A 22972-nucleotide genomic window follows, 5' to 3' on the forward strand; every position below is an offset into this window, starting at 1 on the left:
GTCCGGAATCTTCGGCCGTGTTCCAAAATTTACTCGGTCTCACTCTAGGGTAAAGGTTTTGTACCTTTGCGATCGAAAACCTACCCGAATCCGGCATTACTCGATTTTTGTTGTCACGTGACATGATCTGCCAGGGTAACTCGGATCCACTCGAGTAGATTTGGAACGCACCCTCTGTTTTCTCCGGTATTTCTTCAGTTTTCCCTAGATTCCCTCTCTAGGTACTGCTCACTCCGTTCTTGGCGGTCTGGGTGCCAGACTCAAGTCCGGACTTGAGTCAAGACCGCGCCGAAGACCGTGCTGGATCCGTCTTGGTCTCAGTCGCGGTCTCAAAAGAGACCGCCAGGCGCCTGAGTCAAGACTTGAGCCAAGACTTGAGGCAAGATTTCTAGCAAGCGGCCCCTGATTTTGTCTTTGTTTTCATGGACGTTGATGTTGAATCTACAGAATATATTTTAGAGCGCAGCTCTTTGGCACCCGTTTCCGGGTTTAGAGGCGTCGTTGACGGCATCGGCGTAACCGTGAGCGTTAAATTATGTTACGTGACAATTTCCCCGCTATATTTAGCGTGGAAACTGATGTCACGTGAACTAAACACATATTCAGTTTCCTCGCTAAATTTAGCGGGAAAAATTAACTCGTGAAATTTAGCGAGCAACTTTTCCCGCTAAATTTAGCGGGTAAATATTCCCTGCTGGACTTAGCGGGGTAATTTTCGCTACATTTAGCGGGAAATTTGGCGGAAATTTCCCGCTAATAAGGAGGGGAGCAGGAGAGGAGGAGGAGAGGGGGAGGAAGGGGAGGAGCGGCATACCTTCCCCTCTGTACCCTCTTCGCCTCCTTCTCAAGAGCTGCGCTCTTATTTGGCGTTACAGAAAATTGTAAACGACTTTCCTTTTTTTGTGTAACAATTCAAAACGGTCACCGGACAAGTCGGCCAAACTTGTCTGAAAACACCCACAATCATTTCGATGCACAACGCCCAGATGGAAATCAGCCATGCTCAATAGAACACACATCTTTGAAGCAAAAATTTAGATGACGCCTCATACGAAGGGAGGCTCATCGAAGTGAGTGAGGGAGGAGGCGGGGGAAGCCCCCCCCCTGCGCACTAGTTCTACAACTGAGGTAATTTAGTAACGTTGACGACCGTAAGTCACGTGATGCCAGATGAAGTGCCGTGTCACGGACTGCACGGACGAGCATGCTATCTGGTTTAGTTTACGTTACAATTCTGCTTCATACACAAAATATATGGATGGCAAACAAAGCTACGGGACAAGAGACAGCAGCAAAAAACGAGTAATCAAGGAAGATAGCGTCTCATTGAGTGCCATTAGCCTGCAGATTCCAATTACATAACCTAGTTTACGCTAGTAGAATTTCTTCCCACGTTGTGTCCCATACTACGTGTGGCGACATAGGCTGAGGCAAGCCCAACAGCAAGCCAGGCCTGCACAGGATGCCACGCGCCAGCCCAAAAGGGCGACAGAACAGGAAATAAACACTACACCGAGGAGGTGCTTCGAAGAGAGTCGTGCTTTGAATTTGTCGGAGTTGAAATGTTCACCGGCCGCATACCTATTCAACCTATAGGGGGTGTTCACTGGACGCCATATTTGTGGGTGCTGTTTAGAGCTCACATCAATGGGCTGCTAAGACCGGCACTCTTGATGGTGCGGGATGCACGTTGCAAAAGAACTGTGGAAGCTCGCCATCAGCACGCGCACAGCATTCGCGCACACAGCTATGGCCGCCAGTGAATACTCCCTATTCAAATGTTCAACGCCACGTACCTATTGATTACAGGATCTTGCAACCACAAGGCGCCAATTGCTTTCGCAAATATTCGCGTTAAAAGAGGTCAATAAAAGAAGGCTGGGCGCCATGATTGCAGGGGTTTAATAATGCGACGCATGGTGGCCAGAAGACTACAGGGAACTCATGGTGTTGTTCCAGCGACGCTGGCGATCCAGTCCAGTTGTGTCGATACCCTGGCAAAGACGCTTGGCTGCTTTGCCTTTGCACATACTGCACCCCAAGATGTGCACCCTGCGAGGACGTAACGGCCGTCCGACCTCGAGCATTGAAGAGGTCCTCCGGAGTCACCCTGGGCGGAAGTGAAAGCATGTTGCACGAGTCGACGAAACAGAAGTAAGTCCGGGATTACAAAATTTGCTGTACTTCTGATCCTTGAAGATCAGATCAGCTTGGAAAAAAATATCAGCGGGATCTCTAATAAATTGTCGCTTTGGGGAGTGAAAAATAACATATTTTAATGCTAGCGCCGCGCATTCGCAGTACGGCGTCTCTGTTGAGAACATAGTGGTTGAAATAAGAACGGTAAAGGTGGGAAAAAAAAAGTGAAAGCCGCTTACAACTCCCTGTAACGCCGAATTGGAGCGCAGCTCTTGAGGAGGAGGAGGGAAGGGCGCTGGGGGGGGGGGGTTAGACTAACCAGGGGGGGTCACGTGACCTTGGGGGGTCACGTGACCTTGGGGGTCACGTGACCCCCAATGCCGATGATGTCATCACTGACGTCACTGATGATGTCATCAGTGACGATGACGATGCGGGTACCAATGACGTCATTAGTGACGTCACTGATGACTTCACCAGTGATGATGACGATGACGATGCGAATGTCGGTGACGTCATCAGTGACGTTGCTGACGACGTCATCAGTGATGATGACGATGACGATGCGATTGCCGGTGACGACATCAGTGACGTCACTGATGACGTCATCAGTGATGATGACGATGACGATGCGGATGTCGGTAACGTCACCGGCATCCACATCGTCATCGTCATCATCACTGATGACGTCACCGGCATCCACATCGTCATCATCACTGATGACGTCACCGGCATCCACATCGTCATCGTCATCATCACTGATGACGTCACCGGCATCCGCATCGTCATCGTCATCATCACTGATGACGTCATCATCACTGATGACGTCACCGGCATCCACATCGTCATCGTCATCATCACTGATGACGTCACCGGCATCCACATCGTCATCGTCATCATCACTGATGACGTCACCGGCATCCACATCGTCATCGTCATCATCACTGATGACGTCACCGGCATCCGCATCGTCATCGTCATCATCACTGATGATGACGTCATCAGTGATGATGACGATGACGATGTGGATGCCGGTGACGTCATCAGTGTCGATGACGTCATCGGGGGGTCACGCGACATCGGCGGGGGTCACGTGACCTCGGGGGGTCACGTGACCTCGAGGAGGGGGCCACGTGACCTCAGGGGAGTCACGTGACCTCGAGGAGGAGGTCACGTGACCTCAGAGGAGTCATGTTACTTCCGGGGGTCACGTGACCTCGGGGGGTCACGTGCCCCCCCACGAAGTCACGTGACCCCGGTGCGGGGCTCGCGCGGTGCATTATGGGACATTTCCCATGATGCACCGCGCGGTTACGCCGACGCCGACGCCGACGCCGACGCCGCTCAAGCCGGAAACGGGCCCCTAACCCCCCATTCACACTGGAAGCGGATCCGCGTTCGCGAAGCGGTTGCGAAAGCGGTTGTATAAAGATCCAGTGCAATTGCACGCGCATTTGATGTCATCGTGTGCGCGTGCAATTGTACTGAATCCTTATACAACCGCGTTCGCAACCGCTTTGCGAACGCGGATCCGCTTCCAGTGTGAATGAGCCCTAAGAGCTGCGCTCTAAAATGGTCTTCGAAAGCTTCGTATAGTTGAATCGTGTCTCCGCTAAATTTAGCGCAACAATTGGCATCACGTAATGTGTATCTACCTCGTAGTACTACGACTTGGCACCACGGCGTCACGTTAAGTGACCACATCAAATGACGCCATGGAATGACGTTACACCATAAATTCACACCGATGTGACGTCAATTGCCCGGTTATACATTTACCGGGAATCGCAATGACGGACGAACGAACTAATTTCTGGGATCAATGCGTACCCCAAAAAGAAACATTCCATGTTTTGATGTAAAAACCAATGGTGACGGCATACTTTTTTCTCCAGCATTCTTGCCTTTAAATAGTATAGGTAGAACAAGGGGAATCGTGATCGCCTTTTCGAAGTCTATGGAATTGAACAATCCAGAGGCAGAGAGAGGATTAACTATATCTGCATGGGTTTAGGTTTACAGGTAAACACGGAGCGCATGTTCTGTCAGGTGGTTCTCTAAACCGTGACTTCCAACCGGCAGGCTCGTAACATCCGACAGCATGAGAGGCCGGCTTTTGTGACAACCCTTGTTGCAACTTCGAGACCACTTTTAGCGTATGGGAAAGATAGGACAGTCATTACCTGCGTCAATGACGCATTCCAGGCAGCACAGCGGCGTAGTCACCTATACACTAATACGCGGCGTTGACGTCACGCCGCTCCGGTGTAACTGCTATTGGCAGGGCACATTCACAGACGGTACACTTCAAGCAAACCTGGTTTCTGCCCAGGCGCAGTGCGCACAGCTCGCGAGGGCTTGCTCGTAAACAGCGCATTGGCCTATAGTCGCTTTCAAGGAGAGAACCGTAGTAGCGGTAGCTCGTGTCTTTCGAACGCCCGGCCTCCGACATGCGCCTATTTCTTTTTGGCGTAGTTTGGCTGCGCCTGCAGTCTCCAGGCTCACAAGATGATTTATCGAAGCTCTTAAGCTCGCGCTGGGACAACTGCAAGTCCTCCCTTTCGGCTTTATCAGTTCAGTAAAACAAAAGGTCCTTTTAGCGGTTCGCACGCTAGAGCTCCGTTTTGCTAGTGGGAGCTCATGCCGCCACTTCGAAGCATGGATTGATCACGCTCCCGATGGGCCCGCTTTCTGTAGCGTACAACCTACTAAAACTCTCCAATGCCTCATTCACACTGGTGGTTTAACCACATTCGCGAAGCGGTTGCGAACGCGGTTGCTGAAAGATTCAGCGCAGTTTTACGTGCATTTGATGATGAAAAACGAGCGTTATCTATTACTGTTTATTAGCTATTTGGTTTCTGGTGTGTAAAAAATTTAAAATGTTCTCATTAACGGCGAAGGAGAAGTTGAAGATTTGAGCAAGAATAAAAATATGACTTAGTTGCTAGTCGGCGCTGCGAGTCTGTTTCCTTTTGTGTGCCTGTGAGTGTGACTGTATATCCAAGTTGTTCCATCCAAGCTCCTGAAGAGAAACAATCTGCGTGTCCCGATGCCGGGAGGGAAAAAAACATCTTCTGAGGCCTTGCGCGAAACCCGCCTGCCACCGTCGAAGGTTTCGTCACAAACATGAAAGGTGCTCTTCAAGCACAAGCCTCCCATTACCAAAGGCTTTAAGGCTTCGCTCCCCTCTCGCCGTCCAGTCGCAACACTCCGGGAATCAGCGAGATCACCCGGATCGTCGTCAGGGAGGAAATCACAAACTCCTACCTGCTGCCTAAAGCCCGGCTTCGCCCTCAATCTCTGAGGCATTAAGGAAAAAAAGTTCATCAACCGCTCCAGCTACGCCGCCGTAGCTCGTCACCCGCCGCTCCCGTCTTTTCGGCAGTGCTCGGGGGCACCACGATGAGAAGCCCCATCGCCAGAGTATATTCCCCACCAGGAGCAACGTAGTCCTCGAAAGACCAACGTGTGGAGGCGTCAGGCAGGCGCCCAATATGCCTCCACTATGGAGAGGCTGGGCATGTCTATCTATCACCGCTGCTACCACAGCCAGCTTAGGCTCTGAGGATTTCACCCGAGCGGCCAGTGCCCAAGATACCGCAAGCACCTCGGGACATCGGCGAATACCTCCGCCTGTCGCCATCTCCGGGGCCGTCTACCCGCCGCGGTTTCCGTTCACCGTCACCCCACCGCCCACCATCGCCTCTACGCAGATCCGCCGTCAGAGTATGTTCCCCCTGTACCGCCGGAAAAACAAAGGGCGGCAACCCGTGTAGGTGGAAGGTCCGTGGGCGGACGACGTAAAGAGCATCCAAGATCGCCGAAGAGCAAGCACTCTTGCGACGCCACTCATCGAAACAACGCTTTCACAAGAATGTCCAACAAACTCAACGCTGTCATCAACGGCCTCGACGCGTCGGCACTTGTACATACCGCAGCGGACTACTCCACTTTGAGTGGAAGACTCTCTCGGCGCCCTCGGAAAGTCACTGCACCGTAGGGTTGCCTCAGATACGAACTGCCAGAGGACACCTTACTTCGTTGGAAAGTGCACCGCCCGAGTCACGATTCACGAAGAAAACTGCCCGATAAAGTTTGTTGTTCTTGAGGATCGTTCGAGGGATGTTATGTTCGAGTACGGTGCGGTCATCGATCTAGACGAGAACGGGTTGACACTCCGACAACCTTGCCCAACACCAAACGGATCTATGATAAAGGGAGCCCCTGTTCGAGTACTCGTCGGCCATGTGAACCTGCTGTCACAGTCCAGTGTTTTGATAGCCGTCGTCTCTGGTGACGCTTCCTGCCTAAAAGTTCGGCTCTAGGGCAGCGTCCTGTTGCTATTTAAAAAAGAGGAAAGAGGAGTCGCAAGCGATGTAACTAAGCTTCAAGACGGACGTGCCGCAGTCCACGTTACAAACTTCCGTCAAGAGTCGCAACACCTCACCAAAGGTACCGCCGTGGGTCACATTGAGGGAGTCTGGGGCAGCCGTGATACCCGCACTTTGCGATGACCCGTCATCTTCGTAGCCTCATACTACGCCGCCAACAGAATTGGAAATCGACCCGAAGCTTCCTTCTCCAGCACGAGGACGACCGCTTTAACTTCTCTTCAGGTCCCTGACTGCCTTGCTACTTCCTCAAGGGTGCCACGAACGATTGCAGGGAAGCGCCGCATTGTTACTGACGACGCCGAGCTCCTGGAAGACAACTCATTGAACCGAGTACCCGTGAAATAGAGGAAGATCATTCAGTAGCAAATAAAAGAAATGCTCGACAAAAACACCATCCAGTCGACAAGCAGTTTATGGGTCTCACAAAAGGTGTTAGTTAAAAAGTACGGAACCCTCAGATACTGCGTCGACTATCAGTGACCGAACGCGGTGACTAAGAAGGTTTTCTATCCGCATCCCCGCATCGCCGACACTTTGGACCGACTTCGCGACTCCCGATATTTTTCTTCGATAGATCCAATCGTGCATACTGGCAGACCGAGGTCGGCGAAAGCGGTCGCGAGAGGACGGCCTTCGTCACGCTGGATTGACGGTTCGAATTCAAAGTGATGCCCTTCGGGCTATGCACGGCGTCAGCGGTCTTCCAGCGTGTAATGGACACCGTTCTCGCCGGTCTGAAAAGTGCAGGGCAGCCTCGTCTGCAGTTACGATGTTCTGGTGTTCGCCGGCAGCATCAACGGGCACTTGAGACGACTCCGAGCTGAGCTGTCAGGATCGCAGGACTCGCCCTCGAGCCGACGAAATTTCGGTTTGCTTATAAGAAACTGAAATTCCTGGGCCACGTTGTGAGCAGTGAAAGCGTTCGTCCTTCCCTGAGAAGACACGCTGTAGCAGCATTTTCACAGCCGTCTGACAAGAAGGCTATAAGAAGATTCGGGGCTTTTATGTTAACCATAGGTGCTTTGTCCGGGATTTTCCAAGCTCTCTGCACCACTGACGCACCTCACGAAGGACGCCGCCGGAACATTCGAGGGGACAGAAGCGTAAAAGTGGGCATTCGACGAACAGAAACGACACATTAAAACCAATCCAGTCCTTGGCCACTTTTACCAGTTTCCGGAAACAAAAATCCACACCGAAGCCAAAAATACCGGACCTGGCGCCGTACCTGGTCCAGAGGCAGGACGGCACAGGGCGGGTCATAGCGCACGCAAGGAGGACGCTGCCTAGGGTGGAGTGCAACCACTCAAGGACACAAAAAGAGTGCATGGCACTCGTCTGGGTGATAGCAAAGTTCCGACCCTAATTGTATAGAAGTCCTTTCCGCGTGGAAACAGACCCCACTCGCTCTGCTGGCTCGCAAGCTTAAAGAACCCCACAGGACGCCTAGCTCGCTGTAGTTTCCGACTGCACAAATTATATATGACTGTGGTCTACAAGTCTGTCCGCAAGCACAGTAACGCCAATTGTCTTTCGAGTGCCCCCTAAAGCTGGCGTTGGAGCGTACTAACAACGAAGAGGAGGACGATGTTTTCCTCAGCCCAATGAAAGCCGACAACATGGCATAACTTGAACGGGATGATCCTGAACTGCGCGCCCTCGACTAGCTCTTGGAAAGCCGGCATACTACTGTGTCCCGAGTTTTTTCCTGAGCTTTGCCGTCCTTGGCCATTCCACAGCGAAGTACACAAAGTACTTTGCTGACAACAAGACGACATGGCTTTTGGTGGTCCATAGCGGCCTTCGCAGAGAGATCTTCCAAGCCTGCCACGATTATCCAACCCTTTTCCTCTGTCGACGGCGGGAGAGGTTCACGATGACTAAACGGCGGGACACTTTCGCTACACCTGGACACTGGCCAGAATCCGCGAGGCGCACCACCGGCCTAAGCTTTCGAAGACCGTTCACCTCTGCACTCGATCGTGTAACTAGTGCCAACGTTCAGTCAATCCACTCTTTAATGGTGAGCTGTAATGGCGAGTAGCTAAATTGGTTAGTGAGACAATTTTATAAGCGAATTTTGTGAGGATGATCATGTCTTGGAAAGATGCGATGATGGGGAGGCAATCAGCGTTCCTTAAGGTTAATATCAGAGTAATAAATATTGTGGATGAACGCCAGACGGGAGACTTTGCGGCTGGCGTCTGATCAGGATAAATTAGCCCTTTTTTAGCGCCGAAACGCTCGTGTAAGGTGAATAGTCACTATATATGAAGCGCGCGGCTTTGTTTTGATTTTTTTCTATATGGGCAATCAGGTAAACCTAGTGGAGAGACCATATGATGCTGGTGTATTCAAGCTGAGATCTGACAAAGGACTTAAAAGCTAGCAAACGAGTTTCAGGGGGAGCTAAATACAACTTCCGTCTTTTGAATGCCAAGGAACTTCTTGCTTTTTCAACTATGAAGTTAATATGATCGTGCCAACTAAGAGTTTCGGAAATGAAAACACCCAGATATTTATATTTATTTCCCTTTTCCAGAGGAACACCATTGATAGCGTAGTTGTAACTGATTGATGATTTTTTTTGTTGTCACAGTCATACATTCGGTTTTGTCGATGTTAATTCGCATCTGCCACCTGTTGCACCATGAAGCAATAGAGTTGAGATCGCTTTAAAGGGTACAGGTGTCGGCTGTATGTACTATCTTTTTATACAGCAAACAATCTTCTGTGAAGAGTCGAATCGATGAAGAAATATTAACAGGGAGATCATTTATATATATGAGAAAAAGAAGGGTTCTCAGGACGGAGCCCTTGGGCACGCCAGACTTAACAATAGTGCTTGATGATAATGATTAGGAATGGCAACGGATTGGATTGAATTTTTTAAGGAATTGTCTAATCCAAAATATAAGTGAGGGGTCCATATTCAATGTTTCAAGCTTTTGTAATATCCGCTGGTGTGGTACGCAGTCAAATGCCTGAGCAAAGTCTAGAAATATGATGTCGGTCTGTTGGAGCGAATGAACGTTTTCATAAAGATCAGTTAGAAGCTCGAAAAGTTGCGTTTCGCACGATTTTCCTTTTCTAACGCCATTTTGTCCCTCAAAAAGAATGTCATTCTCCAAAACAAAATCAATAATCTGACTATATATGATATGCTCTTAAATTTTTACAGGGGATGCTCGTTAACGATATAGGTTTGTAGTTATTTAAGCATGACGTGTCGTCGGACTTGTGAACAGGAATAATTTTTGCATGCTTCCAGTCATTCGGCAAATTCTCTTCTTCGGGAGATTGCTGATACCACAAAGCTAGTATGTGCTAGAAAATGGCTGCGTAATTTTCAATAATTTAGTGTTAATGCCATCTACGCCTGGCGAAGCACGATAAGGGAGGCCTTCGATGATGTTTCCTATACCGCGTGAACAAACGTGATCTTCAAAAGAACATGGACATAGGTCAATTCACAAGAAGGTAACGGAAACGATTCGTTGGTGAAAACTTCACTAAAACATTCATTAAAATTGTTAGCAGTTTCAAGGTTTGTTCATCTATTTCCCTCCGCATTCGTAAAGCTACGATTAGAACTTGTTTTGGGCGGATTTATGCAATTCCAGAATTTTTTTTTTTTTGGATTTGACGTTAGAAGATTATTTAAGTCATCTCTGTAGAAAGTTGTTTTAGCTTTTTTTTTAACTTCGAGAACACATATAGATGAATTGGAATTATACAAGTCCCAAGGTAGGTTATCATTGCTTTCCAAGGCCCTGTTGCACAAGCGTTTCTTTTTGCTAAGAAGAGACTTAAGAGTATTTTAGAAAACTACGGACGGTAAAGGGTTGTTCGGAATTTTTATTCTTGAACGAAGTCGTTGAGAATACAATTCAGCTAGTTTTTAAATGCGGACCAGTTTTCTTCGACGGATCGTGAGCGGAAGGACCGCTCGAAGTTATCTAAAAAGATCATCATAACTGTGCATATTTTATTCGTTTTCGCCTTTAAATAGTCATGAATTTTTTTAAACTGTTTGCGGGGGTGCTGAGTCGCCACTTCAACTTCAGTTACCACCATTTTATGATCACTAATTTCTTCAAAAACATTTACGCGCTCAATTATGTCAGGGGCAGTCGTAAAAAAATAGGTCTTGCATGGAGGTTCCTCGGGTAGGCTGAAGAACAACTTGAGAGAGGTAAAGAAATTTGAAAACATTCAGGAACTCTATACACTCAGAAGCATGTCTGCAATCTGGTAGCGGTTCACAAGAAATCCAGTCAATTCCTGGATAATTAAATCATCAAAAAACATCACGACACCGGCCCCCGCACGGGTCAGACTTGCTCAAGAATGACAACTATGTCAAATAATGCGACAGATGTCGAACTGACGCACCTTTCTCGCGTATTTAAATATACGAGGGCTCAAAAATTTATCCCTTCATCTGTTGACTGTGTCATCCTAATATACCCGTTTAATCAAGAACGGGTTTTCAACCCTATCACGGTGTACTGCCAAGTTATTATAGGCGCATTTTTCGTTCATTAGCGTATAGCATAAAATAAAATAAACGTGTTTTAAATATTTTAAGGTAAAGAAACTATAATCCGAACCGTTCATGCGAATTCAAGCAAGAGATGCGCAACGAAAGTCTGATCGGCACCGACATCACAACGGCCGCGGTCACCGAGCGTTGGCTTCCTCGACGTGCCGCGATTGTTTTAGCGGCAGCTCTGGCCCCTAAGTGTACCTCTTTCGACAATGTTTGCTGTTACGATACTTTCTACACACCTCCCCCAATCTTCTACAATAGCAAGTATTTTGCTGGCGCTGACACTCGGGGGCAATGCGGCGGTCGCCACCATCTTTAACTCGATTGGGTCGAACGCCCCCAGTTATACTTAACTACATCTTATGATAGAGCGCAGCGAACGCTACGTGACACTCCAACCGATCCAGAGTTGTTAACCCATCACGCGACTACGATCCCCTCTCGTCGCTGTACTCCTTCCGTAGGTCACGTGACCCGCTCTTGGTGGTGTATTGGCGCGATTGCTCGTAACGTCCCACGGCAGTTCATATTTATAAGAAACAGGGAATAACTGAGATAAGGCAGCTCAGCTGAACTCAAGGATCGTCAGGCACTTAATAGCACTTGGCGTCGCTGATATCTACGGCCAATCGCGGCTGAGTCAACTGCCGTTGACTCAATGAAAGTTTAGAGCGCTCGTGTAACTACATAATCAGATTTTGCCATGTTTGAGCGTTTTCGTGCTGGTAGTTTCACCCGAAGACATTGGGCGCGACAATGTGAGCATCATATATCTCAAATATGATTACGGAGTGCCAGTGCAGTCCCATCCCTCCACACAACCTCTCCCACAAAGACATTACACTTACATGGACGACCCATTTCGTTGCTCCTGTGGCGGGTCTCCTGACTTCGATGCCCGACAATAGTTTTTACATAATCTTAATATCATCGATTCTAAAAAGCCACTAATGTAATATGTGAATACAATGCTCTAATATTATGAAAACCGATTTGAATGCAGATGCACCTTGTTTACAAATGAAAGGTAAAAAAAAAAAAAAAACTCTAGTTTGGCGGGTCCAGAAGGCATGCGATGGTGATGATAGCTGGCGGGAATTCCGTATGCAGCCTATATTTTCTGTTTTAGGTGTATAATACTTGTACAAGATAAGGAAAACTGCTTTTAACCGCTTATAATTGTAAATTCGACGTATAAAATTACTTAATTTTGGACTTAATCTGTGACGGGCATTTTATATGGTATTACGCCATATAAATCCCACGTGTTCATGTTTTTTTTTTTTATAGTCACCAAAATGAACTGCATCGCACGTCTCATTAAACCTTTGTTATTGTTGTTCTACTGTTCTTAGAATAATAAACGATGTTGTTTTGATATACCCTCACCTGGCAAGTTGATTTTCCGCCTTGTCTGGGATCAGCGCAGATCATGGTCTCCTCAACCACCGTGTTTACGTACCTGTAGTCGTTCTTGCATTCTTTGTAAGGAACTGTGGGCAAATCCACCTTCTGAAGAACGTTGGAAACAGTTCCGGATTCTGTTCCCAGAAAAGTAAAACCAGTAAAGTGTGAGCCGGAAGAGATATTCGTGTTTTCTGGGAACCTTAACGGGGATTCACCCCATCGTCTCTCAAAGGGTAGATCTTGCTACACAAACCTGTGTTTCAAGAATGCACCAAAGTATTGAAACTTTTTGAGCATCATTATGAAGATATATTGAAAGTCGTAGGACTCTTGGATTTTCTCTAATAGCGCTGAAGTTGTTTAATCAATTTCACTCTTTTGAGCGAGTTTTGAGGCAATTTCGAAATTAAAAATACTTGAAAAATAAAAGTGACAAAACGATTGCTTGTACTTCCTGGAGGTTTCACACATCTTAATTTGAAGACCCTAGCGGGACGACTGAATTTTTTCGTATTTGCGAATTAGTATAAATGATCTTGACGTTGCAGTTTTCGATAGACTTTTTTTTATATGGGTTCATTGGGATGGCGGCACAAGCACCAAATCCTCAAGATCAAATAAATTCTTGGGGGTTTTACGTGCCAAACCAACGACGGGCATCTGGCACGCCCCAGCGGAGGACTGAGGATTACTTTGGACCACCTGGGGATCTTTTGACGTGCAGCCGAAAGCTCGGTTACACGGCGCCTTTTCCGCAATAAGCCTCCGTCAGATTGCGGGCACCTCGGCCGGAATTCGAACCCGCCAACCAAATCCTCGAAGAGAGCATTTGTTGCTGTTGCTGTTAGCACGATCTTGCACGGACGGCAAGGTCGTGCTAACACGACCTTGCCGTCCGTGCAAGATCGTGCTTGACCCTAACAAAAGCAGGTTGGAAGTTTTTTTTTTTGTTTTTTTTTCTAGGGGCGTAGATTAGGGGCTAGCCATATCCGTATGGCCGTCCGATGTCCGGCGTCGGGTGCTCGTGCTCATGAGCATGTGAGCACGTGCTCCCGTGCTCGTGTAGGGCAAAAAAAAAAAAAAAAAAAAACAACAACCGGATACCGGATCCCATCCCACCGTGGCAGAACACAACGGTCACCCCAGCCTGGCCGATCCCGAGAAGGATGAACTCGGCGACAAACACCGGCAGAAGGCGCAAATTCCCTCGACGGCACGAGCAGAAGAACGGAGGTGACGACGAACTTTATGCGTACGTTGACGCAGCATTCAAAGACGGAGTGGCGGCCACGGCGGCGTGGCCTTATGAGAAGACAACGGAAAGAACGGAGCTGCAGCGATGCGGATCTGCGCAGGAAGCGGAAGTCAGAGCCGTACTTGAAGCCATCAAAGACGCGGCCGCGACATCGAGCGACAAATTCCGCACACTGCGCGTCTTCACTGACTCCCAGGCCACCGTGAGAGCGCTCAGGAAGCAAGTCATGGCACACGGAGCAGTCGGAGAAATATTCCGGTTTGCGCAAAACCTGGAACGACGCGACCTAAACCCTCTGACCATCAGGGTGGAGTGAATTCTCGGTCACGCGGGCATCACAGGCAGCGAGAGGGCGCACCGGGCGGCGATCGAAAAGCTTAATCGTATCGACCTTCGACGCCAGGACCCGGGGCCAGCCCCCTCTGTGGAACCGCCACCGCCCGCCTTCAACTTGTACGACCCCGAGGGAACCATCCTCAGCATCAAATTAGCATACAAGAAAATTGAGCAGACCAAACTCAACGCCAGAGGCGAGCCCCCCTAAGCGAGCATTCCTTCGGGAACCTTGCGACGGCACGAGACAGTCACCCTCCGAAGGCTAAGGGCGACAGTCACCCTCCGAAGGCTGGGCGCGGGCCGGCATCGCGCCGGCCCGCGCCCAGCGATGGGATCGAGCGGCCCGTGAGAGGAAGTCGAAACTCGCCAACGCTTCAACGGCAGTAAACCACGATTATAGTCTATTGTCAAAGAAGCAAAGGAAAGAAGAAGCCTGCTCCGAAGGCGGCATCTATACTGCAGAAATCGAGACGTCAAGCGCGAGGAATGTCATCTGATCTGGCACTGTCCGATTTTTTATGAAGAAAGGACGAAATCTCTGAACACGCTAGAACAACAACACCGCCCTACGTGCTTCGAAGCCTGGTGTAAACCAGTGGAAGACAAAGACATGCGTGTCGCGGTCCTGACCGGTCTGCTCGGATTTCGGTGCGAGACCGGCTTGGACATTAATATCTAGGGGGTCTATACCCCAAGCGGCGGGACCACAGCTATACTATTACTTGTAAATCGCTAATGTCCCGCCTATCCATTAATTTTAAACTTACTGCAACAAATTGACTGGTGAAATTTTCACCTATCAATAAACGTCTTCAACAACAACAACAACCGCATCTCCCCGTCGAGAATGATGTTGATTGGGGTGAAGCTCTGGTGGTGCTTGTCTGCGTAGACGGTGAGCCGCACCATGCCTAGCCTTTCGTTCGTTTTCATCCATATCAGAAAGAGAATGTGTGGTATGGAACGTGCTTATATACGCATTTGAGCATTTGAACGCAGCGTGACATAAATGAAAACGAACGAAAGACTCGGCATGCTGCGGCTCAGCGTCTACGCAGACAAGCACCACCAGAGCTTCGACCCAATCAACATTATTCACCACGTGAAGATGCGGTTGTTTTTGTCAAAATGTTACAAATTATCCGGTAAAGAAACTAATCGCAGATGAAACAATAATTGCTTAAGCGGTAGGTTAATCGACACTACACGCAACACTATTTCCCTAGATGATGGCCTTTGTCACCGGCAATTAATGAGCTACGCTTCAGAGTAACGACGTTTGCCCATCTTGTGGCTTTAAATCATGGTCGCCATTTTTCTGAAGCTTAATCTATAATCACAAAAAACGCCTTTTCGTCCTCCACAAATGTTAAAGCAGTTTGCGATAGATCAATGCAATATTGCACGAGCTCCCTGACGCCGTGTCTAATGCTGAGAAAGTGGCCCTTTTGGATCATGACAATCGGCAGTTGTGACTGCTCTGCACCAGACACCCGATGGCGTCGGCGACAAAAACGCTAATGCGATGCGAAACGATCGCAATGATGTAAACGTGGCCTCTGTAACTCCAGCATTTGATGGCGTTCTTTCTCTTGTAAGCAGCATGAAATCTTAAAAAACGCCGATGTCGGAGCCCGTGCCTCGTACGACGCTTGGAAGCAAGTGGTGGCGCAACACTAAAATGAGCGGCTATGGAGTGGCTCCTGAAGGACAATTGCGGTGCGGTGCTCGTTTGTTGTCTCCTGGTACTTGTGTCCCGCGTTTGCCAAACGTGGTAGTCGGTACTTGTAAGAAACGCTAATCGTGAATTCTATAAAAGACTTTAGCTCACAGCGCTTGTTTGGCTACCTGGTTTCTTCGGCCGCTTAACACCTCGGTCTTTTTCTGGTACATCGTATGTTTGCAAGAAACATGCGCTGCGGTATATCTCAGCGTCAGAGCTCAGGCCGAGTTTTGTTTCGTGATCTACAGCGTCTCTCAAAAAAAATTGAGAAAATTTTAAAATAAATGAATCATACCAAGCGCTTATCTCCGCCAAATTGTAGTGATAACGGTCCGACCCAACTACCAAAGTTATGTGATTTTCTAAAATTTTCAATGGAAAAATGAGGCTCATTTTTGTTCATTTTCAGCACTGATATTCATGCAATTGAGGGCTGCATAGGTCGCCATTTTCAAATTGAAATTTTCAGAAAATAACATATAGTATTTAATTAAGATAAGGCTTAATTCTGCAGCTTCGTCATCTGGTTCGGACTGTTGGCGCTACATTTGGACGGAGAAGGAGCCTCTGGCGACGCCTAGTCAATTTTTGCGATAAAAAACCCTCACACTTTTTTGCGATGAGGCAGGACTTAATGGTGATTCTATGAAAACAGTTACTGGAGTAATCCTTTCAGCTCTGATTCTACGGTGTCGTGCTGCTCGCTAGGCAATTGTACATAAGTTCGGCGAAGTTCGCACTGTACATGTCTTGCACGTAACGTCGCTGCACTATGCCGGGAGTCATTACTACTCGTTCCTGTAAAACCAAATGCGGTGCTAAAAGATTTGCGCTGCAAAAGGATACGTGCTCGGCCGCGAGGCCACCACAATGGAAGCTGGTTTGACATCCTTGCAGGTCATAGATAATAGAAGCACTGCGATTGTTTCTTCGAATTCCCTCGCACTTATGGTGAAATAGAGTCCTAAGGACGTATATCCATCGCACTCGTGCCAAGAGATGCAATAGCCCGTGCGATATCCAAACATCTAAAAAATATTGGGTACCTGAATAGCTGAGATACCCGAGGGGTATCATGCAGACGCTACAAGCCATCAGAGTTATTCTAGAACTGAGAGGATGCGATTTTCTGATTTTGCCTTGCGCTTCCAGGAGCTTGAAATCACGTGACGCTTGATTAGCTGCGATCTAAGTTACTCTTCGATAGCTTTCTGCAATAGCCGCGGTCACATTACTACTCTTGAAAGTTAAAGAAATGCGCGCTTCAGCGAGGCATTGCGCGTTTCCTTCTCCTCAATACGTGATACACGCATTGTCTCAGAGCCATTATCTAGATAGGGATAAAATCTCACAGTTTTCCGGCAATACTGTAGCGGCAATGCCGATCTCACCTTCGCCAGGTGTCAGTCAAGCGGCACATGCCTCGTGCCATTTTCTTGACACCGCTTTCTGTAACTATGAAGCCGAAGAAGAGTCCTTTACGTAAGAAGCTATGGCCAAAGCTATTCACCTCCGTGCGCTCGCGCAGCTCGGGCCCCGGTCAAAACTTTCCACGAACGATCTTTACTTAATTTAATGCGTTAGCATTAGAACGCTCTTCTTACAAAAACTCGACAATGTCAGCCCGTGCGTCCGTTTGTCCGCGCCATTCATGATGTCACGAGGAGAGTGAGGTGGTGAGTAGGTATGGTGTTCACAGATTCAATGTCTCACCGCGGCGGCGGGAAGAGAGGAAGAGGGTGACCCGTGATGACGTCAGAATTTCGGACCAATACGAGCGTTGTACAGCTGGCGCGGAGCAAGAGACGAGCAAGCGCCGTGCCACTTTGAAATGCGGGTCAGCCCAGTTGCCGCTTCGGTGATGGATGCGGTTCTTTCCACAAGTAATATGGCTGACTGTGTCCGCGACGGACGACAGAGGAATGCCTAGGTCACGCGTCGGCGACGTCAGGCAGAGACAGAGGAAGAGCATAAGCGTCGTTTGACTGCTGCCGCTGAGGCAAGATGACAGAGGCGTGCAGCGGGAAGCGAAGAGGAGAAAAGAAATTAAAAGGGGGTAAAAAATATTAAAAAACGGATCATTGACGATTCCAAAGGGGTCATGAAGGAATGAAAATGGCCATTAAACGACAGTAAAACGGTGATAAACGAATGGCAAGTGGTGCTAGACAAATGAAAAGGGGTGAAAGGGGGTGAGAAAGAATCAATGCACTCATTTTTATCGGATGAATCTAATTGATCGTTGAACAATTTTCTTAAATGCTGTACAAACCATATTGGACTGGCTGGGTCATTCCGCCGGGATGCGTCGCATCTCTACACGGGCTCCCATTGCGGAGCCACGCCAGTCCCTTAACACTACCCCCCCCCCCCTCCTTTCTAGTACAGAGTGGCGGAAGCCAAACCGTGTACTATGTCCTGATTGACCCGTGGCTTTCGTCGTGCGTTCGCTGCGCCGTGTAACGGTGTTTTCCGAGTGAACAATATCTAAGTCTGTTAGATATGCGCTGAACAGCCAGTTCTTTTACGACTCGACAAGAGAAAACGCCGCCGGGAGAAGTTCGTCGGTTATTCGCCATATATTTGCTTGCTAGGGTTCAGCCGCTCCAAACCCACTTCGCAGCCCCTATTTTTACGCCGCGGAGGTAGAGAAAAAGAGTCGAGTGTCAGTGCACATACTTAATTAGGGACAACGTATACACTCCGCTGAAATCCAATTTTCTATGAATGCTCTTGTAGGCGACAGATTTTGCGTACTTCGAACGGCTGGAGACAGGCAGCACGCAGCATCCAGATTTTTTCCTTAGAATTTGGAGGGGAGGCTCGTGCGATCTATTGTCACGACAGCCTTTGAGACAGCGGAAACAGACATCTCTACTGCCTTGGCGAAGTCGGTATCTCGGCGCGTCGGCGGCAGTGCTCTTCCTCGGCGCAGAACGAGAGTACAACAGTATGGACGGAGAGTGCGATGCACATGCGTTATCTCCGACGCAGTCTGTCCACGCGAATAAAGAAGGACCTGGTGCGAAATGCGAGCTGTCGAGTGTAAATAAGCGGAGTTGCATGTATTCTCCTAATAAAGTTCTTGGTCGGCTCACCGCTTACCCCACGCTTCCCCTCCCATGCGGGGCAAAGCTATTGTTTGCCCGCTATGACGTCAAGCCAGTACTAGTGCTTCTTTGTTGACACAGTCACCCGTGACCTTACTGTGGCGCGACCATATCAGCATGATCAAGAAGGGTTCGTACAAAATTCTTAGTTAAAGCGGTCACTTCGGAAACACTTACGATCTTTTAAGTATCCCCATCCGGTGGCAGTGCAGGTCCGGTTATCAAAAACTTGGTTCTTCTCAGGAAGGCAGATTGGCATCAGCGCCTTTTGAGCACCGCGGAAGTCCAGTGGGGTGTTCAACTTCAGGATCGCGTAGTCATAATTTACCGTGTCTTCGTCCCATTTCGGATGTATGGTATACTGTAATTTAGGGAAGAGATACGCGCAGTTTTTTTATCTATTATTAATAATTATTAAAAATAAATTATTAGATAAAACACCCAAATATTGGAACGGTGCATCTAAAAAAAAACTAACAAATACTTGTTAAGTTGACTTTTCTTAAATTAAATCCCAAATGTATTAAAACAAAAGTAGCCTGTTCTTTTTAAAGGGTAACTGCAAAGAAAAAAAAGTTTTTTTTTTTAAATAGCCTAATTGGGACAAGCATGTCAAAAAACAATTTTTCCGCGAGAAAAAACATTTTTCACAGCAATATTTATTACGTGAGACTCATTTTAGTTTGCGGCTATTTCGTCCGTTTTAAATCGCGCGCCACGAAGTTGTGATTATGTGACGTCAATCCCAAAAGTTTCTCATTGGCTAAGAGTTTGATTGACAGCTTAGATCTTGGTTGTTAAACCTTTGTTATATGTTGCAATTTCCTTTAGAGCTGCATATTTTTACGTTTAAAGAATAACCCATGTGATGAGAGTTATTATTCTTCACAAAAGGTTTACAAGACGGGCACTTCCGTTTGGATTCATACAAACAGAAGCTTCGCCATACTTTCATGGCCGCCGAAGTCTCTGCTACCGCCTGTCTCGCCTACCTCGACTAATCGTTTCGCCTAAGTGATCAGTGTTTCGTCGTTTCGTACTGACCCAGGTACTTCTTGAAGTGAAACAGTGTGTGTTTAACAGCTGTCGCAGGTGTTAGTGATAGGAAGCGACGTGGGGTTTTGGCTTTCATAGCGCGGTTCTTTCGTCTTCCTCTTTGATTGCTTAGCGCGTTTTTTTTTTTTTTTTGTTTGTTTGTTTGTTTGTTTGCGCGTGCAAATGCTGACTTTTCGGAGATGTCAGATGCGTGATCACGACAGTGAGCCTTCCAGCAGCCATGTCGCCCCGAAAGGAATGCTATTTGGCTGGAGGCAATCGGGCGTTCGCGTAGCGACCAACGTGTCTAGTTACGTTCTCGTCATATCGCTCTGGAGGCCGTCGACATTCGCCCCGTGTGCACCTAACGTCCGCGACTAGACAGAAAATAAATAAGCACTATGACCACTACGTAAAAATGGTCTCAGTTCATGCATCTGTAGGCAGGTACGAAATCGTGCCGAAATTTATTCACACCGCACGATGCAACACGTCGCTGTGCAAACGCAGTCCAACACGAAGCATAAAAACGGCAGATTTAGGACAACAATTCGGAGTCCAGTGTTCAATTAAAACGACGTAATTTTGTTGAAAACGCCCGCAGCGTTATACTCACGGTATGCGTCGGGAAACTTCCGCATTTTGAAACAGAACGAGGCAGATTTACTTTTAAAAACGTTCCCAGCGTCCTCCCGGACCAGTTTGACTGCATCAGCTGACGACGACGGGACTTATCTGGTTGAACGTCAACCCCACAACAACCAATTTGCGCTCCGTGTTAGCACCGTATTACACACACCACGAACGTTTCAGCTCTGTCGCATCGCCGTGTTGCAGCAAACAGAACGAGATCGCCGAAACCAACGCAGCGCTGTCGTAAACCTTGGCTTGTGGTTGCGCACTCGTGGATTCTGTGACTCCCTTCGCTTTCAAAGCGCGCACGACGATTACGAACGATACTTTCCGTCATCCGGGAACATCACAGGGGCACTTCTCCGGTCACGTCTTCGCTACATGTGCTCGCAAACCGCGTCAAACCATAACAACCAAAACAATACGACAATACCGCGGCCTGGCGTAGTTGCCAGATCTTGCCGGAAGTCGAGACGCTGCGCCGTTCAACTCCGCAACGCAAGGAGAGTGAGGGGCGGGGCGTACTCCTCTTCCGCGGAGGTCGAAAGAGCGGGAGTTTCAAATGTGGAGAGGTTCTGACTCTACTAAATTACGTCCTGTAACGTAAATATTGATGAAAAAAATAATTTTTTTCGCGGAACATTTGTTTTGTGACATGCTTGTCCCAATTAGGCTGTTTAAAAAAAAACTTTTTTTTCTTTGCAGTTACCCTTTAAAGGTTTATACTTTGCCTATTCTGCACCTGACGTCTTAACACATCACTGACTATAGTGCATGTTCTTGTAAACAAATCGACGGCGCGAAATGTAAGCAGCACACGGTACAGATGACGAGGGACACATATGTTGAGCTACAATAACGCGAAATGTTCGGTTACTCTAGCCCCCGCGAAGAACAGCCCAATCAATCATCGCACAAATAACGCATAAACAACCTAGACACTTCATGCATATGCTACTTCGACGCATTCTCTGTTCCCGGGTTTGTAAGTACGAGGGCGAAACAGGAAGTCTTTGCTCCTATTTTCTATTAGCCAAAATAAGGCATATACAGGTAATTACAAACATACGTACAATTCTACGTACTTTTCACTATTTTCCTACATAGTCGCTAAACCAGTGCAGACATTTGTTCAATCGCAGCACTAAATTTGAGATGCCCTGTGGTAGAATTCGTGCGGCTCCCCGAATGCTCATTGTCATACCAGTCTTTAGGGCCCTTTGCGAACTCGCAAGTCAAAACACCACCGCCTCGCACTTCTCAAAGCGAGAAACCTTTCCCCATACGTGGGCTGCATTTCCCTGTAGATTTCGGTGGGCGTTTGTCTTTTGCTCAATAGAAAACGAATTACACTTCGTTGCTCGTACGAAGTGGACGTGTGAAGCACAACCGCCATCTTCAACAACTGACAGCAGCGCCGTGCTGCGGAGCTACCGGCAGTAAAGGCCGGGCTGGTCAAAGAGAGGTCCACCGCTGGGAATGAATATGCTGACTTCGCATTTACAGCTTTAATATGGATGAAAAAATTCAGGCAAAGACTTTCTGATTTGCCCTCGTATAATAAACCTGGTTTAAATGTCTGCCTCGAAAGATTTAGGATGCCTAAAATTCCGGGTTTTGGAGGGTTTTTCTCCTTTATTATTTTTTTATGGGAAATTTAGGGTGTTATTTGGAGATAATAGTTCGCTAAAACTTCGGGGTTTGTCGGAGTTCATTATTTCGTTGTCTGTAGTATCAACGCGAACTCAAAAAGCGGGCGCTGTCTGTCTGCGAACAAAACTGTGGAAAATAAAAGCCTGACGCGTAGATAAGAGGAGAGTAGTGAAGGACAGCGGCGAAAGGGAGGCGACGTCACGGGGTGGAAGCCAATGAACGCACGGGAAACCGGTGAAGAGTGAAAGGAGCGCCAGGCAGCGGATGCCGCTGCTAATAGCCGATTCAGACGACAGACTAACTCGTGATTTTCGTTCGCGGAGCGTGTACCACGTGACGTCATATATTCCTGCGATCTGCGCCTCGCTCACGGACGCGCGGACGAATGAGGTCAAGCGCTTTTTTCGCTCGCGCATTTTCGGCGGGTGATTCACTTTAAAAGTGTTTAGTCTGGCAACCCCACAATGTTTTTTTATTCTTAGAGCGCAGCTCTTAGGCGCCCGTTTCCGGCTTGAGCGGCGTCGCCGTCGGCGTAACCGAGCGTTGCATTATGGGACGTTTTCATAATGACTTAACACGTGACGTCACGTGTGATGTCTTGAAGGTCACGATTGCCGTCATTCGTGACGTCACTCGTGACCTTCGTGACAAATTTAGCGGAAAAGTTTCTCCACTAAAGATAGTAGAAAATTTTCCCCGCTAATTTTAGCGGAAAACTTCCTCGCTAAATTT

The 22972-nt window shown here is 48.0% G+C and overlaps 1 pseudogene; it reads right to left on the minus strand.

Annotated features, from left to right (window-relative positions):
* Positions 1–1942: 1942 nt before the first annotated feature.
* LOC121833246 lies at positions 1943–19265 on the minus strand (annotated as a pseudogene).
* Between the last annotated feature and the right edge of the window lie 3707 nt (positions 19266–22972).

The sequence above is a fragment of the Ixodes scapularis genome, unplaced genomic scaffold, assembly GCF_016920785.2.
Source record: "Ixodes scapularis isolate PalLabHiFi unplaced genomic scaffold, ASM1692078v2 PGA_scaffold7__128_contigs__length_106722199, whole genome shotgun sequence".
Taxonomy (NCBI): Eukaryota; Metazoa; Arthropoda; class Arachnida; order Ixodida; family Ixodidae; genus Ixodes; species Ixodes scapularis.